This window comes from Bufo bufo, chromosome 1, assembly GCF_905171765.1.
Source record: "Bufo bufo chromosome 1, aBufBuf1.1, whole genome shotgun sequence".
NCBI lineage: Eukaryota > Metazoa > Chordata > Amphibia > Anura > Bufonidae > Bufo > Bufo bufo.
In genome coordinates, this window is record NC_053389.1 from 338,374,646 (window position 1) to 338,392,330 (window position 17,685).

Below are 17,685 nucleotides of genomic sequence, written 5' to 3' on the forward strand. Positions count from 1 at the left end.
CTCAAATCCACCACTAACATAAAGTACGATGTGTCATGAGAAAACAAGTTTTTACCAGATAGTGACACATCAGGTTTGAAAAATGGGGCTTCAGCATTTGGTCCAAACTGGCTTTGGCTGGAAGTGGTTAAAGAAAGAAATACCTCTTTCAAGCAGCTCTGTTCCAGTATCAACTGTCCTATACTGGTTGCTTCCAGTATCCTGTGGGCCCATCAACCATCATCACATTCACCACTGCAGCTTTTCATTGGCCTCAGCAGAGACGTGTCCCCAAGCAGCACATGACTGCTGAGGCGAGTGAATGACTGCAATGGTGCATGTGAGGACAAATGGAACATCAGCTGGGATGGGACTCAAGCTGCTTGGAAGAGGTGAGTGTCTATCTTTTCCTCAATTAATTTTGAGTTACCTAAGTGACAACCCTTTTAATCATATACAAAATTCACCTTCAGTATAGAAAATAAGAAAATTGTAAGAAACCATTGTAAAGGGCCTGTTAGATGGAGCAATTAGTGTGAGTTTTCATATAATAGTTCGAATTTGAGTAATTATATTTGCGTAATAGCGATCAGCAAGTAAATGATGAACAATAAATGTTTCTAGCAATAATGAGAATATAAATAAAATACTTCATGATTATTAGTTTCTTCTAGTTGCACATCTTTCAAACTCAAATGTCTCAATCGTCATTTGCAGCTTGTAATAAAAAAAATATCTGCCTGTCTAAAAGGACCCTTAATCTATAAATCGGTTACATGCTGATATCAGAGGAGTTTTCTGAAATTTTGAATTCATGGCAGTCACGTATGGGGCCCGCCCTGTCACATGACCTGGGTGCAACTGCTAGTGTGGAGCGAATCGAAGTGAAATGAATTGAATTTGATCCGAATTTCAGGAAAACTTTGATTCCCCACAAATGCAAATTTCCTCGCACTTTGTGGTAACAAATCATTTTTTTACTAAAATAGCAGCTACATGTGTTACAAAGTGAAAGAAGCCCCATAATGCCATGCAGCCAGTCAATCAGCCATCCACTATGATGTCACATCCCTAGAAAAAGTCTCCGACATTTTACTGTGAGCTGAGCATAGGGAGAGACGTGGCAAGTGCTAGGGACACTGTTTTAGCAATCTTTGAATTGTAGAATATTGGATAGGGACAGTGCAGGGACAGAAGGGAGTTAGTAGGGAGAGTTTTCAGACACTGTAAGTAAAACATATGGAGACTGCAAGGACAGTGCAGGCTCTGTGTTATTGCCCTGTGCATCTTGTTTTACTGCTGTGTTATACATTCTTAATCTGTTCTGTTATACATAGGCTGACTGTGTGTCAGACTTAGTCTCAACAGCTAATCTAATATATATTATAGTGTACCTAGTTCATCTGCTTTGTCATTAATAATTAATCTGTTCAGTTATAGATAGACATACTGCGTATCAGACTTTATCAACAGGTGGTGTAATATATAGACATGTTTTTCTAGTCTATCAGCTTTATTGATTCAATTACAATACACTATGGCTAACAGACAGTTATCTGGACCCTCAAAAGGAACAGGCAGTGGCAAAAATGTTGATGTAGTCGACATAAGTAGTAGCAGAATAAGGTCTGGTGGTAGCAGTAGCCACAGCAACAGGCCAGAGTTGTCACTGTCATCCAGCGGCCGTGTTCAGCTGGATGACAGTGACAGCTTTTCAACATCATCTCAGGTGACAACAGACAGCCAAGAATCTGTGGGTTTCTCTGACACACACTTAGTTGGCATGGCACAGTAACAACCTCAGTGCCCTCACCTGTTCTGCAGGTGCCTCTTAATTTTGCTTTTCATTTTGCTCAAGAAGTAATTCATGCTGCCGGCTCTGTTCCACTTTTAAGCGAGGATGAGATTAGTGAGGACAGTCAGAAGCTACAGGCCAGAACAGACTTGGAGGAGAGGTACCCTGCCTCCTCCCTTAGGCATACAGCTAGCAATGATGACAGTCGGGTTGGAGCAGGTGTTTTGCAAGCGATAAAGGATGTGGCCATGAAACTGGTGAGGGTGACATAAGTGGATGATGATTTAGCTGATTGCACATTGGAGCCGGGTGAAAAGGGGGCAACATCATCATCATCATCTATGGGTGAGGGTGGCAGCAGGCCCTTGAGACAAAAGCAGGGTGGCAGCGTGCTGATGAGCCAGCAGGGTGGAAGCAGTGGGAGATCTGGAGCCAAATGCGCCCAGGGTAGACAGTCTGCTATTCAGGAGCCTACTTGTCAGGAAACAACTAGCGGTGCACAGATTCATAAAGGCAGTGGAAGGCAGTCAGCACGTAGTGGTGAGTGTAAAATTCCATACCCAGCAGTGTGGGAATTTTTTATCAAGTCGCTGGAGAACGTTAGCATTGCAGTATACAGGATATGATGGCAGAAGATGAAGCGCGGTCAGAATGCTAATGTTCGCACCACGGCCCTGCATCAGAACATGGAGCATCAACATAAAGTGGCTTGGGAAAAGTGTGGCAATAATGTAGTGGTACAGCCTGATGCAGCAACAGCTGCATCTCCCAAAACCTTCTCCACCAGTCAAGGCTCCTCAAGCTCAGCAGAGGGAAGTTGTCATTCCTTCCCTTAGTCTATTGCTCTGGATGCTCCTCCTCCTCCTTGCCAGCAATCAATCACTGGGCAACTGCAAAGAGACAACTGTATACATGGCCAAGTTGCTGATACTACAGTCCCTCCCTTTCCATATTGTGGACTCTAAACATTTCAGAGAACTGATGGCTTGTGCCCACCCAAGGTGGAGAATCTAAAGTTGTCATTACTTTGCCTGTAGGTGTCTGGTACAGTTCATGCCAGCGCTGACATGTGGAGCTGTAACTATGTTCAAGGACAATATATGTCCTTTTAGCCCACTGGGTAAATGTGGTTCTGTCACAGGCACACCAGCAACTTGGCCAGGTGATAGCAATGCCGCCTCTGCGTTGTAAATGTGGGATTTCTGCCACAATGTCCTTTGTCTTCTCATCCTCCACCTTGTTCTCTGCTTCCACTGTAGGCACAGTTCATAGTGGTCCTCCAGCATGCCACCTATGCAAAGCATGGCATTTTCACATGGTTCTGCACCTGATCAGCCTGGGCAACACTGGGGAGGAACTGCTCCGCGTCATCAACTAAGAAATCGAATCCTGGTGGTCTCCTTGCCAACTGGAGATAGGAAACATGGTCACCGATAATGGGAAGAACATTTTGTCTATGCTGCATCAGGGAGGGCTGACCCATGCACCATGCATGGCACACATCATCTATCTGGTTGTTACCTGTTTTCTAAAGTCTTCCACCCAACTGCAAGATGTCTTAAACGTCAAGGAAACTGTGCATGCACTTCAGCCACTCTTAACGTGCAAAACACACCCTTCTTGAGCTGCAAAGGCAGAATGGCGTTTCCCTACATGGCCTCATATGCAATGTTTTCACACTCCACATGTTGAACCCACTGTATGAGCAGAGGAAACCTGTGACAGATTTCTTGATGATGCAGACTGACAGGATTACTGCCTGGTATAACTTTAATGTTAGACAGTGGCAGCTCATGCATGACACCTGTTGTTTGTTCCGGCCCTTTGTGGCCACTTTGTCGCCAGGACTATGGGATGAATGATTTCATTCCACTTCTTAATGTTCTGGAGAGGATGCTGATAAATCTGACTGGCAAGCTGGCAGAAGATATGGGGCCTACATCTCACAGCCACCTGATCCCTGTGAAAACTGAACTGGCAAAGGAGGAGGAGAAGGGGGAGGACATAAATGTTAATCTGCCCAAGTGACAGGAGAAGAGTATGAGGAGCTAGAGGGCGACGATGAAGATGACACAGACCATGGCAGTATGCAGTGGAGATGGAGGCAAGGAGTCCCTCCGAGTCTATTGCGCAAATGGCCAGTTGCATGTTGAGTTGCTTGCTTAGTGACAGACGCATTATCACCATTTATCAGAGCGATCTCTACTGGCTCTCCACAATGTTAGACTGTCGCTACCAGTCCAAAATGGGAGCCTTTTTTCCACCTGCTGAGAGGGAGGATGAACTCATCTACTATCGAGAAATCCTTTTCAGTCAGTCGCTGCCTATGTACGCCATCACCCATCCTCACAAAGGTCTGACCGGGGGGCACTCTCCACTGTCATGACTGCTGGATGGCGGTGGGAGAGCACCTGCCTACTGAAGAAACCACCCAGCAGCAGGACATGAGGCAGAACCTGAACCAGCAGATGGTGGCATACTTGGACTGCACCCTGTCACCTCAGATCCAAGATCCCCTGGACTACTGGGCAGCCAAACTTAAATTATGGCCGCAACTGGCCGGGTTTGCCCTTGACAAGCTTTCCTGCCCAGCCAGTAGTGTGGCATCAGAGCAGGTGTTTTGTGCGGTAAGTGGCATAGTTACCCCCAAAGAGAACTCGCCTTTCAACACAATGTTGAGAGATTAACCATTTATAAAGATTATAACCATTATAAAGATTAATCAGGCCCGGATCAACCAGGATTTCCAGACACCGGTACTTCATACAACAGACTAGATAATTCTGGCAGTAATGATCTGACTGTAGTGTGCTGCCTCACCATAAGATTGTGACAAATGGCCCATTACTTCTGTCCACATGCTACTGCCACTATTCTGATGCTATCACCCGTCTGATGCCCCACTTGCTTCTACTGCTATATGATCTTAATGTGATCTGCCACCATCTTGTGCTGTTACTGCCACTGCTGTTGCCTCCCTTTCCCACTCTGTTCCTGGGCCACTATTGTGACTCTTCATGCTGTTGCCACCCTCACCAGTCTGTTACTGGGCCACTAGTGTCCCTGTTTGGCGGTATTGACATCACTGTTTATTTTTCTGCTCTTCTGATCCATCAGATAAACAGAAAAATAACAAAAAAAATGGGTCCTGTTTGAGCGTCCAGAATGCCTCTATCACATGGTCAGATTTTGCATAAGGATTTGATCATGATTTGGAAGCCAAGAGCAGGAGTGGGCCCAAAACACAGAAGACATGCAAATATTTACAACACATGCTATCTGTGTTTTGGACTCACTGCTGTTTTTTGCCTTACCAATACTGATCAAGTATTGATGTAACAAACAGACCAAATACTGACCGTGTGATAGAGGCCATTAATGTCCTGCATGTAGGCCTTCTTTTTTCATCTGAATAAAGCTGATTTCAGAGGCAAGTTGCAAAAACTCATGCAAATTGAGCATGAGGCCCCTATCAGTTAGAATTTTGCATCAGGAGTTGATCATGATTTGGAAGCCAAAAGCAGGAGTGGGTTAAAAACACAGAAGACATGCAAATATTTCCATCCATCTCTGTTTTGGACCAACTCCTGTTTTTGCCTTATCAATACTGATCAAATTCTGACCAAATACTGATTGGGTCAAGGCCGATGCTCAAACTTTTTTAGGGCTGTTCTTCTGACCAATCAGAAGAACTGAAAAATAAACTGAGATTTACATTTTATAAAGATTAATTAGGCCCAGATCAACCAGGATTTCCAGACATTGGTGCCTGAAACAACAGACTAGATAATTCTGGCAGTAATGATCTGACTGTAGTGTGCTGCCTCACCAGAACATTGTGACAAATGGCCCATTTCTTCTGTCCACATGCTGCTGCCATTATTCTGATGCTATCACCCATCTGATGCCACACACCTGCTGCTTCTACTGCCATATGCTCTTAATGTGATCAGATCAGACTTTTATGGGGCTGTTCTTCTGACCGATCAGAAGAACTGAAAAATAAACTGTGGTGAACACAACCTTACAGCTGACACCCTCCCCACTGTCATGGGGCCACCACTTGAATTTGTGTCCACTCCACGGTTAAGTCCACGCCAATAAATTAGACCTGACGCTAGCACTCACCTTTAAGGCTAATTCAGAAGCCAAGCCTACTCTTCTCGAATGGATTTTCTGCGACTGTTGCGTCAGTGGCAGCATGTTGCATGTTGCAGTGCGACACCATAGACTGCCATTATAAAAATTGTCACGCGACATTGGTGCAACAAAATATCGCACAACAAATGTCGTCGTATAGACCTAGCCATATGCTGCTCCATGATTGTCTTTCATTTCTTCACCTATTGCACCCAGCTGGTCCACAATCTCTAGCATAGCCTTTACTTGTTCACCCATTTCCTGCCCTTTTTCCAGCCTCATTTTATATAGTTTGCGCAGTAGATATGGTTTACTGGTTAGGCTTGCACGTTCATGCAGTTTTGTAATGCGTCAATATAACTTTAGCTGTGTTTTCTTTCCTTATATGGATGAGTTGATCATCCTCCACTAACAGGCGTATGACTGTTTTTGCTTGCCTTTTTTTTCTGTCCCATTCTTCCGGGTTGTCATTGGGTCTGTGTGTATCTAGTACCTGCCACAAGTCATCTTTGGAAAACATTTCAAACTTAAACTTCCATAGCTGGTAGTTGGCATTGTTGAGCTTTGCTATTGTAAAGTTCATATCTGAAGCACTTGCCATCTTTCAGTGAATTGGATGCAGCTCTTGTTTCCTCACACTGGATTTGGTAGGATCGTAGATGCAGCACTTAGGCTACTTTCACACTTACGGCAGTGTGATCCGGCAGGCAGATCCGCCGATTTGGATGTGACTGAAAGCATTTGTGAGACGGATCCGGATGCGGATCCGTCTCTCAAATGCATTGCAAGAATGGATCCGTCTCTCCGCTTGTCATGTGGACAGAGGGATCCGTCTTGTATCATTTTTCCCATTTTAACCGGTCTGCGCATGCGCAGGCCGGAAGGACGGATCCGGCATTCCGGTATTTTGAATGCCGGATCCTGCACTAATACATTCCTATGGGGAAAAATGCCGGATCCAGCATTCAGGCAAGTCTTCAGTTTTTTTCGCCGGATCAGTCAAAACGACTGAACTTAAGACATCCTGATGCATCCTGAATGGATTACTCTCCATTCAGAATGCATGGGGATATGCCTGATCAGTTATTTTCCGGTATAGAGCCCCTGTGACGGAACTCTATGCCGGAAAAGAAAAACGCTAGTGTGAAAGTACCCTTACTTGCTTGTATTTTTACTTTTTTTAGTATCTAGAGCTGGGCTCATAACCTTTTGGTTATGCATTAGAGAATACACGAGTAGCTTGTGATGAGGCAGAACTTGGTTTACTTGTGTGGATTAAGTTCCAAACATACAAGATATTTCAGCAAACTGTAACAGCAACCATCTTGGTATAGAGAGAGAGAGACAACAAGTTTTATAGATATACACAAATGGTGACCTTAACATACAATGCCATCTACTGGTCAAGTGATATTAATACACAATACTGTATATGGCACATGCTGTTGCATCCCCAACAGTATGGGGCTTGCTTGTACATTACTACTTGCAAATAGACACTTTCTAACAATTCGGTAATATTATTTCCTTCATAGGGCAGATAATAATTAAGAATGTTGGCAGCGAAAATACATTTTCTTATGGATTTATGGGACTACCAGAAATAGATGAGCACTGTACTTGGCTATCTCTGGCAACCCTATAGAGGTGAATGCAACGTGCATATTCAATTGCTGCCCCATACATACAGTCGGACATAGGACCCTTGTTCTCATGATTACTGAGAGTCAAATTGGTCTGACTCCAACAATCTAACAGTTATCCCCTTAAATTGTCAGTTAATCTTACTATGGGCTCATTCATATGTCCGCACGGTCGCCATGCTTGTGCTGCATGTCAACAATGCACTGCACTGGCCGTGTGAACTCCGTGCTTCAGTGCGGACCCATGTCCTATGTTTTACAGTGCAGAGGCACGGACTCAAAAGCACAACTGTTTCAATGGGCTTCCGATCAGTACATGTATCTAGCGGATTGTGGACCCATTCCAGTGAAAGGGTCCTTACTGCAGCACAGAGTTCACATGGCTGGTGCCCGTATATTGTGGTCCACAATATGGGCACAATGGCCATACAGTCATGTGAATGAGCCCTTATACAGTTTACAGTTCTTTTGGCATACACAAATGGATAGATAGATCACCTTGCATTCCACAATTGATAAAATTCCCTGTTTGCACGTGTTATTCCAGTTGTAAGTGTATGTTGTACTTGTATGTTGGACATAAGATCACATGCTTTGCACAAGCCACATCTGGAAGTGCCAACAATATTTGTTCTCCCTGGTCAAGTACGGTTGGCACCTAGATGACTATATGACCAAGTGTTCTTTCAGATATTGCCCTGAGGGTATGTTACTAAAGGAAAATCTGTTACCCTGTCTGCAATGTCCAGTCCAACTTAAGGATGTTCCAATATGATCCTAAGACATCTCATACATACTTTGACTCATGAAATGTGGTGGTACGTCTAAAAATAACATCCTTCTTGTTTTGTTGCTGTATATGTGAGCAGGGCTGATCAATTTTGTAACCACTAAACCACTAGCTAAGCATATGTGGTCACATCATGTTGGGGACCCAAACTTTCTTACTTTTCAGGGCATTGAGAGGGTTTGACCAGCTCTCGAAGATACAACTGAGACAAAAGAATACTTAAAGGGTTTCTATCACTTTGTATGACATAATTAGCTGTCAGACACTAGCGATCCGCTAGTGTCTGCTCTGGCCAACCATCCTAATATAGCAGCTTTTGGGGCAGCCGTTTTGCTAAAAAAATAACTTTTATAAATATGCTAATGAGCCTCTAGGTGCTATGTGGGCGTCATTAGCACCTAGAGGCTCCGTCTACCTTCATACACAGCCACCACCCAGCGCGTCCCTCCAGCCCACCCATCTCCTGCTGAATGCGATCCTCCGTGTGACGCAGCGGACGAATTCTCGCGCATGCGCCGCGCGCGGCTGTATTCGGCGCATGCGCAGTGAATGTCTGAACGCTTCCCTGCTCAGACATCTCCACTGCGCCTGTTCCTTGGAGCACTATGACGTCATCGGCGCAGGCGCAGTGGAGATGTCTGAGCAGGGAAGCGTTCAGACATTCACTGCGCATGCGCCGAATACAGCCGCGCACGGCACATGCGCGAGAATTCGTCCGCTGCATCACACGGAGGATCGCATTCAGCAGGAGATGGGCGGGCTGGAGGGACGCGCTGGGCGGTGGCTGTGTATGAAGGTAGACGGAGCCTCTAGGTGCTAATGACGCCCACATAGCACCTAGAGGCTCATTAGCATATTTATAAAAGTTATTTTTTTTGCAAAACGGCTGCCCCAAAAGCTGCTATATTAGGATGGTTGGCCAGAGCAGACACTAGCGGATCGCTAGTGTCTGACAGCTAATTATGTCATACGAAGTGATAGAAACCCTTTAAGAAAGAAGTCCAATGGATTTTCAAATAAAAAAACTACTAAACTATTCTTCCTCAGAGCTTCAATCTCTTAATGTATGTCTCATATTAGACCATACGGTTGTAAGCTGTGTACCGGGGTGAGCTCCCCAGGATACAGCAAAGTCACGAACAATGAAAGCATCATAACCACCAGCTTTTGCCAAAACAGAATTTTACTTAACCATGGTAATGGACACAACCAAAAATGCTGGGAACATAAAATAAATTTACATATACCCAGCCTGAAGGCTGAGACCCTTGTTGCACAGCGCAGCACCCTCCGATGGATGCAGGAGGAAATCGTGGTAATTTACCTACTGGCGGACACAACTAAACTGCCGCACTTTACCTGTTATTACCCTAAAAAAACAAGAATAACTGTATGGGTGTGGTAGGCAGTGCAACACAACAGATTACAATCTCACAAAGCTCTACAGTATTCCCCCTCCCATAACTGGTCCTGTAGCATGTGCCTGAGTATTCCTTCCGAGCAAAACGTCAGCCTGGCTCGAGTTTGTGGGAAGTTTATCAGCTCTCCAGTGTGAAATGTCCCTTTAAATTATGGAATCCTTGCAATAAACAATAGCAACAGTTGTGGCCTGACACAAACAGATACCCTAACTAGCTAACTACAGGCCTGGTCTCAGTCTCTAGGCGCCAACACTGGCTCCTCAGCTCTAATTAGCTTTCCTGGAAGCAATCCTCGTTCCTCTGGTCAGGATCAGGGTCCTGGACACGATCAGCTTCACTTAGATGCCACTCTGATCACTGAGATTCATTACACAGAGGGTGATCTAATTCAAGTGTTTATTTCCTTTAGTGTTGATGATTATAGCTTAAAGCTAATAAAAATCTCAAGTCAGTATCTCATGTAATATTCAAATTTTCTGAGACCAATTGAAATAATGATTTTTAACACAAATGTTGGACTACTAAAAAGTATGTACAGTATGTGCACTCAATTCTTGGTCCAAGCTTCTTTTGCATTAATTATTGCAATAGTGCAGTGTAGCATGGAGGAGATTAGCCTTGCTGAGGTCTTAAGGAAGCCAAGGTTGATTTGATAGTGGCCTTCAGCTCATCTGCATTGTTGGGTCTGGTGTCTCTTATCTTCCTCTTGACAATACCCCATAGATTCTCTATGGGGTTTAGGTTAGGCGAGTTTGCTAGTAAATCAAGCCTCGTGATACGGTGGTTAATAAACCAGGTATTGGTAATTTTGGCTGTGAGGGCAGGTGCCAAGTCCTGCTGGAAAATTTAATCGGCATCTTCATAAAACTTGTGTTGAAGATGCCCTCAGTCAGGGCTAATTACGTTTGCTCTACTGCTCCAAATTGTTCTGATCCTAGGATTTTACATGCATGGAAGAACCCACACTGACACCAGGCAAGGGTCAAAACAGTTTCTTAAGCAGTATATATGTACATCAGAGGGGGCACCCCCCCCCCCCCCCTGAGGCTCGTGGCATTGTTACATTGGCTAGAATACCAAAACAAGAAAAGAGAACACTTGACATCTGCGCATTGTGCATTGTTTTACTAACTCTGGTATGCAAACTATCTAAACATCTAAGTGCAAGCGCCATATTGTAATGGCTTCACACTAACAGCAGTACAGCATACGTCATATATGATACATCAAGGAGGAGGGTCCTCTTGGAACTTGAGTAAATAAGGCATTAGCTGAGAGCTGGAGAATATGGGGGCCATCTTAGTAAATCAAGAATGATATCCACATCTCTATCAGTCCCCCCTTTGAAGCCATTTCAATTGGCCTAACGCTGTCCCTAATCTAAGTAGGTTCTACAATCTGTCCCATTGTACCTGTTTGTGTTACCACTTTGGAGACAACCTATCCCTATTGGATAGACTCCCTCGTAATGGACTTATACAATGGGAAGTCAGATTCTCACCTATCCCTAATACAGAATATATGGGGGCGATGTTGAGCGGTGGCTTCTCGATTATTGCGAACTATTAATCCTGGAAATCTTTGGCCAATACTATCAATGGGTCACTGGGCTGGAAGTATCGGGCTGTAACAGCTTTGTTCTTCATTTTACACAACTTTTTCACAGCTCAGAAACCTATTTTTACATTTCGTCCACCATGACGGCTCTACTGAGATTGACCCTTGACCTCTGTAGGGGCAGGAACACACAGTTTAAAAGGCCACCACCCACTCTCACCCTCAGTGTTTCCTGTCCCACAGAGAGCCCTCCTGATGGAGGTGAAGAAAGTTTTATTTTTAAAAGTACCTGAGGATTTGGTCCTCTTCCCCTGCCCTCCTGCGGTCCGGTCCAAAGCTGGGCAGGGGATACATATGGAGCCGATCTCGTTCCTGCCGCAGGAGCCTGTATCCCTCCCATAGTGTCGGTCCCCCTTCCCTACATTGAGGAAGCTGACCGCACGAAAGCAGAAGCTGCACGCCGACTCCAGTAGGAAGCCTCAGTATTACACTCTGCTCTCGGCCGGAGGCGGAAGGGGCGGAGCTTGGATCGGGCGCACTGTGATGACATCAGACGCCGGGTTGACTATTTGAGGCGGCAGTTTCAAACAGGCAGTGGCACACACCGATCTTCCTCCTGGAGCATACACACACAGATGTCTGCTCCTGAAGCCCCGGACGCCTCTGCAGCCCAGACGGAATCTGAAGCCCCCTCGGCTACTCCAACAGTGAGTTCCCCTGTGGGGAAAGGACAAATGATGTATAATTTTTTTGACTTATTCTGTTATTTGTCTATTGATACCTGGCTGCTCTTCTCTTATAGGGAGTTAAAGAGCCCAGAACAAGATCTAAAGTTCAGAGATGTGCGACTTGTAGCAAGAGGCTTCCTGAGAATTATAAAAAGAAGCTCTGCCAAGGTAGCATAAATGATCTTATAAAAGAGGAGCAACCGTCCATTTTGTCCGAGGTCAAATCGCTAATTCAAAACGAAATTAAGTCTTCTCTGGCCTCCCTCAAATCAATCCCGCCTACACCTCCGGCGAAAAAACCTAGATTATCGGTGCCATCCTCCTCTGTTTCAGAGGACATGGACGAGGAGGCCTCCACCTCTAGACAGAATGTTGATCTTGACGTTCTATCAGAGGGTGAAATCATGGAAGATAGTAAAAAATACTTATTTTCTTCCGAAGATATGGAGGAGCTATTGGGAGCTGTTAGAGCAACCATGGGGATTGAGGAGGTGAAAAAACCAAGATCCGTCTTAGATGAAATGTTTGGGGGACTCAGAGCCAAAAAATTAAATTTTCCCAATGAATGAGAACCTAAAGGACATGATACTAGATGAATGTACCGACCCAGAGAAGACTGGGGGTATCCAGAGAATTTAGGAATAGGCTATTTGACCCAGCGGACGTCAAATTATTTAACAAAACCCCCAAAATTGACATCTAAGTAGCAAAAGTAGTCAAAAAGACTTCCCTCCTATTTGAGGACTCTTCACAGCTACAGGACCCAATGGAAAGGAAGGCCGACTCTCTCCTAAAAAAATCCTGGGAGGCATCTATGTTTGGGGTTAAAACCAACATAGCCGCGACGTCGGTTACAAGATCTATGTGTTTTTGGCTTAACGAATTAGAAGAGCATATCAAAAACAAAACCCCTAGAGAAGAAATATTGAACTCTATCCCACTCCTCAGATCTGCCACGGCCTTTTTGGCGGATGCTTCGGCAGAGTCGGTGAGGTTCACCGCTAAGGATGCGGCCCTCACAAATTCTGCTAAAAGGGCATTGTGGATGAAAGCCTGGGGAGGGGATAGAGCATCAAAAGCCAAGCTATGCTCTATAGCTTTTTCTGGGGAATACGTCTTTGGACCAGTATTAGACTGGAAAAGGCTGCAGATAAAAAGGGGTTTCTGGAAGAAACTAAAAAGAAGCCCTTTCGTTCCTTCAATTCCCAGACTAGACCCTATAGGGGCAAAGGGAAGGGGGGTAGGTGGAGTTACAAAAAAGGGGGAAAAGGCAGAGGGTTCCTTCTTAACCCACAGAATAAGCAGTCAGATAAACAATGATGCCAGAGTGGGGGGAAGACTGCAGAATTTTCTGTCCCGGTGGGAATCCATTACCAAAAATCCATGGGCCTTAAACATAATTCGGGATAGCTACCGGATAGAATTTTCCTCAGCCCCTCCAAAAAAGTTCAAAATAACTTCACACAGCCCAAAGATTATAGAAAAAATCTGGCAAGGGGTCCTGCAGCTTATAGACTCAGGGGTTGTGATAGAAGTCCCAAGTACGGAAAGAGGAAGGGGTTACTATTCCAGTTTATTTCTGGTACAAAAAACAGATGGTACCTTCCGCACCATTATAAATTTAAAGGGACTAAACAAAGCGGTCACATACAGGAAGTTCAGGATGAAATCCATAACATCCATCATTCCCCTGATCAAAGCAGGAGACTTCATGACGTCCATAGACTTAAAGGACGCGTACTATCACGTCCCCATAAACAAGTCATCTCAAAAATTCCTCAGATTCGCCCTAGTGGACAGCTCAGGAGAGGTAAAACACTTCCAGTTCACCGTGTTACGCTTTGGAATCTCATCGGCCCCAAGGGTATTCACGAAACTCGTAGTAGAGATGATATCCCCCCTTGAGAGCAGAAGGAATAAAAATATTCCCAAACTTGCACGATTTTCTGGTCCTAGGACCCTCTGAGCGGGAAACAACCAGCATTACCAGAGATCTGATGCGCAGATTTTCAGACCTAGGTTGGGTAATAATCCCTTCAACCAAAATGAAATTTCTGGGAGTAATCCTGGATTCAGTCTCCCAGGTTACATCCCTCCCTCAGGAGAAAATTACGTCCTTTATGGACAAAACAAAAAAATTCCAAAGTCAATCTCAGTGCTCCATTCGCAGTGCCATGAGCCTCCTGGGCATGATGACTTCCTGCATAACAGCAGTATCTTGGTCTCAGGCTCACACCAGGGTTGTCCAGTCGTGGATCCTGAGAAATTGGGACAAGAGACAGTGCTCCCTAGAAAAAAGAATCCTCATTCCAAATCACGTAAGATCAGATTTAAACTGGTGGACGAAAGGGAGAAACCTGCTAAAAGGGATACCCTGGGTAAAAAATCCAGAGATACAAATAAACACGGATGCAAGCGGTACAGGATGGGGAGCAAAAATAGGCTCGCTAAATTAATAGGGCACTTGGCCAGGCGCCATGACAAAATGTTCATCAAATCACAGAGAACTGAGGGCAATCTGGGAGGTGCTGAAGGTGTCACAGGACAAGGTCTCCGGAAAACACCTGAAAATCTTTTCGGACAATGTAACAGCTGTCGCATACCTGAAACATCAAGGGGGCACAAGATCAACAAGCTTAAAAGAATTGGCAGAAAAAATATTTTTCTGGGCCGAAAAAAATGTTCTTTCCATCACAGCTATCCATTTAAAGGGTACAGAAAACATACAGGCGGATTTCCTCAGCAGGATAACCATAGATCCGGGAGAATGGGCCCTAAACTCAGACGTATTCGATCAGATCACCAGGAGATGGGGGGGCCCCCCAGATAGACCTGTTTGCATCAAGGAAAAACGCAAAGGTCCATCCCTTCTGCTCCCTAAACCCAAGGGACAACCCTTGGGCGACAGATGCATTCTCAATCAGGTGGACTTGGGATCTAGCCTACGCCTTTCCCCCTTGGCCATTAATACCCAGAGTGCTGCAGAAAATAAGGTCGGACCCAGTAACAGTAATACTGGTTGTCCCATACTGGACAAAAAGAAATTGGTTCCCAGTACTAAAAGAGCTAGCTCTGGAAGAACCCTAAAAAATCCCCCTACAGGAGAACATTATTTCTCAGGGCCCAATTCTTCACCAGAATCCAGGTCTGTTCAAATTATCAGCCTGGATCCTGAACGCAAGGTCCTAAAAAAGCAGGGGGCTATCAGAGAAGGTTATAAATACCCTTAAATCTAGCAGGAAAGAAGTCACCTCTGCGATATATCTTAAAATATGGAAGAGATATTGTAGTTGGCTGGGCCAGACTCCTCCGGTAAACTCTTCCCCAAATATTGAAAAAGTTCTAGACTTTCTCCAACGAGGGTTAGATCTGGGCCTCAGACCAAGTACTCCCAAAGTACAGGTCTCGGCCTTGGGGGCCTGCTATGATACAGACCTAGCCAGTCATAGGTGGATAAGGAGGTTTATAAGAGCTGCCTCCAGGTTGAGGCCATCCCTAACCCCTAGGACGCCCCAATGGGATTTAAACTTTGTCCTGAGAAGTCTTACAGGTTCACCTTTTTCTCCTATCCAGGATATCTCACTAAAACACCTATCATTAAAAGCAGCCTTCCTAGTGTCAATTATTTCAGCCAGACGACTGGGCAAAATCCAGGCACTGTCCTGTAGGGAACCATACCTTACTATCTTCCCAGACAGAATAGTTTTACGCTTGGATCCAGGTTTCCTCCCGAAAGTGGTGTCGGACTTTCACAGAGACCAGGAGATTATTCTTCCATCCTTTCCCAAAGACTGTCCATCACAAGATCAGTTCCAGCTCCTGGATGTTCGGGATACTATCTATCATACAGTACCTAGATTCAACAAAGGAATTTAGGAGGGATGATAATCTTTTCGTTCAATATGCAGGTCCAAACAAGGGGAAAAAGGCATCCAAAGCCAGCATTGGAAGATGGATCAGATCTACTATTTGTTGCTATCAGAAGCCTGGTCTAAACAGCCCCACAAATATAAAAGCTCACTCTACAAGAGCTATGGCTTCTTCGTGGGCAGAAAGAGGAGGTGTCTCCTTAGACAAGATTTGTAGAGCGGCCACCTGGTCGAGTATAAATACCTTTATCAAACATTACCGAATTAATGTGTCGGCTTCTGCGGACTTAACCTTCGGTCAGAAGATTCTGCAAGCAGTTACCCACCCTATTTAATAATCTGGTAGTTCTCATAGTAGAGTCGTCATGGTGGACGAAATGGAAAAACCGTAATTAGACTTACCGGTAATTCTGTTTCCTTGAGCCCAGATTCCCCCCCTCCCCCCTGAGATTTAAGGAGGGGTTGAGTATGAATCAATACTCAAAGAAAAAATAATATATATATATATATATATATATATTGCCTAGGTTAAGGCTGCACCCACTTGGTAATTTGGAAAGCACTGAGGGTGAGAGTGGGTGGTGGCCTTTTAAACTCTGTGTTCCTGCCCCTACAGAGGTCAAGGGTCAATCTCATAGTAGAGCCGTCATGGTGGACTTAAGGAATTACCGGTAAGTCTAATTACGGTTTTTACTATCTCATTTGAAATTCATATTCTTTGAGTTAGCATTTTCTTGCAATGACTGGCTTAGATCCAATTAGGCTTTCCTTTGAGCTTCAATGATATGCTTGTGGTTAGCAACACTTGGAATGGACCATCATAACAGGGTTTGAGGACTTTTCTAAAGTGTCTTTTTACCACCACCTAATCTCTAGACACAAGCGGCTTCTGGTACTTTATCAAGATCTGGAAGTGAAGCAAAAACTCGAGAGTGTATTTTAATCAAATGCTTGTGCAAACTGATCACATAATCTGTCAGACAACCATGTTGCATCTGGAGCTGCTGTGGGAAATACAATCCTGTCCTACGGGCAGACCCTAAAAGGACCTTATAGGGACTAAGGCCTGTCTTGCGGTTAGGGGTATACCTTACTGAAAAGAGGGCTACCAGCAGGCACTCTGTTCATGTCTTTTTGAATCTTTAACTTTAGTGTCCCATTCAGTTTCTTTTTTCCTACCCTACCGCTTCTTTGTGGATGGTACGAAGCATGTAAGGCCTGTTCTACACCCAAAACCTTCATCCTCTCCTCCATCACTTCACCTGTGAAGTGAACAACTCCATAATCTTCTACCGGGTATGCTTCTGGCCATCCTGAAAACAAAACATCACACACCAATACATACTCATACACGCCCACCTTGGGTAGTTGAATGTAGTCTGCAAGCATTGAAACAGATACAAAGGGCAATACGTGTGTTTCTGGGATATCTTAACCACCTTGCCGACATTGTTTGTGGGAACAAATCATACATCCTTGAGTATATCTGGCTGTTATATACTCAAAGCAGTTTTTTGACTGGTACGTCACCCCATGGGTTGCCAGTGCCATCATGGATTAGAGGGCCCTAGGAAAGCAGAGTTTCCCTTGGAACTGTTTTATGCCTTCCTCATTAGTCCCTTCCCTCCTTCCCACCCTGTCCTGTAAGATCTTAAGAACTTCCAGGGAGACAGGAGGAGTTATTTCAGGGACCGGAGCTGTGTCCACTAAGGTAGGGGTCTGCCTAGGCAATTTGGCAGCCATCTGATCTGCCTCGGCTTTTC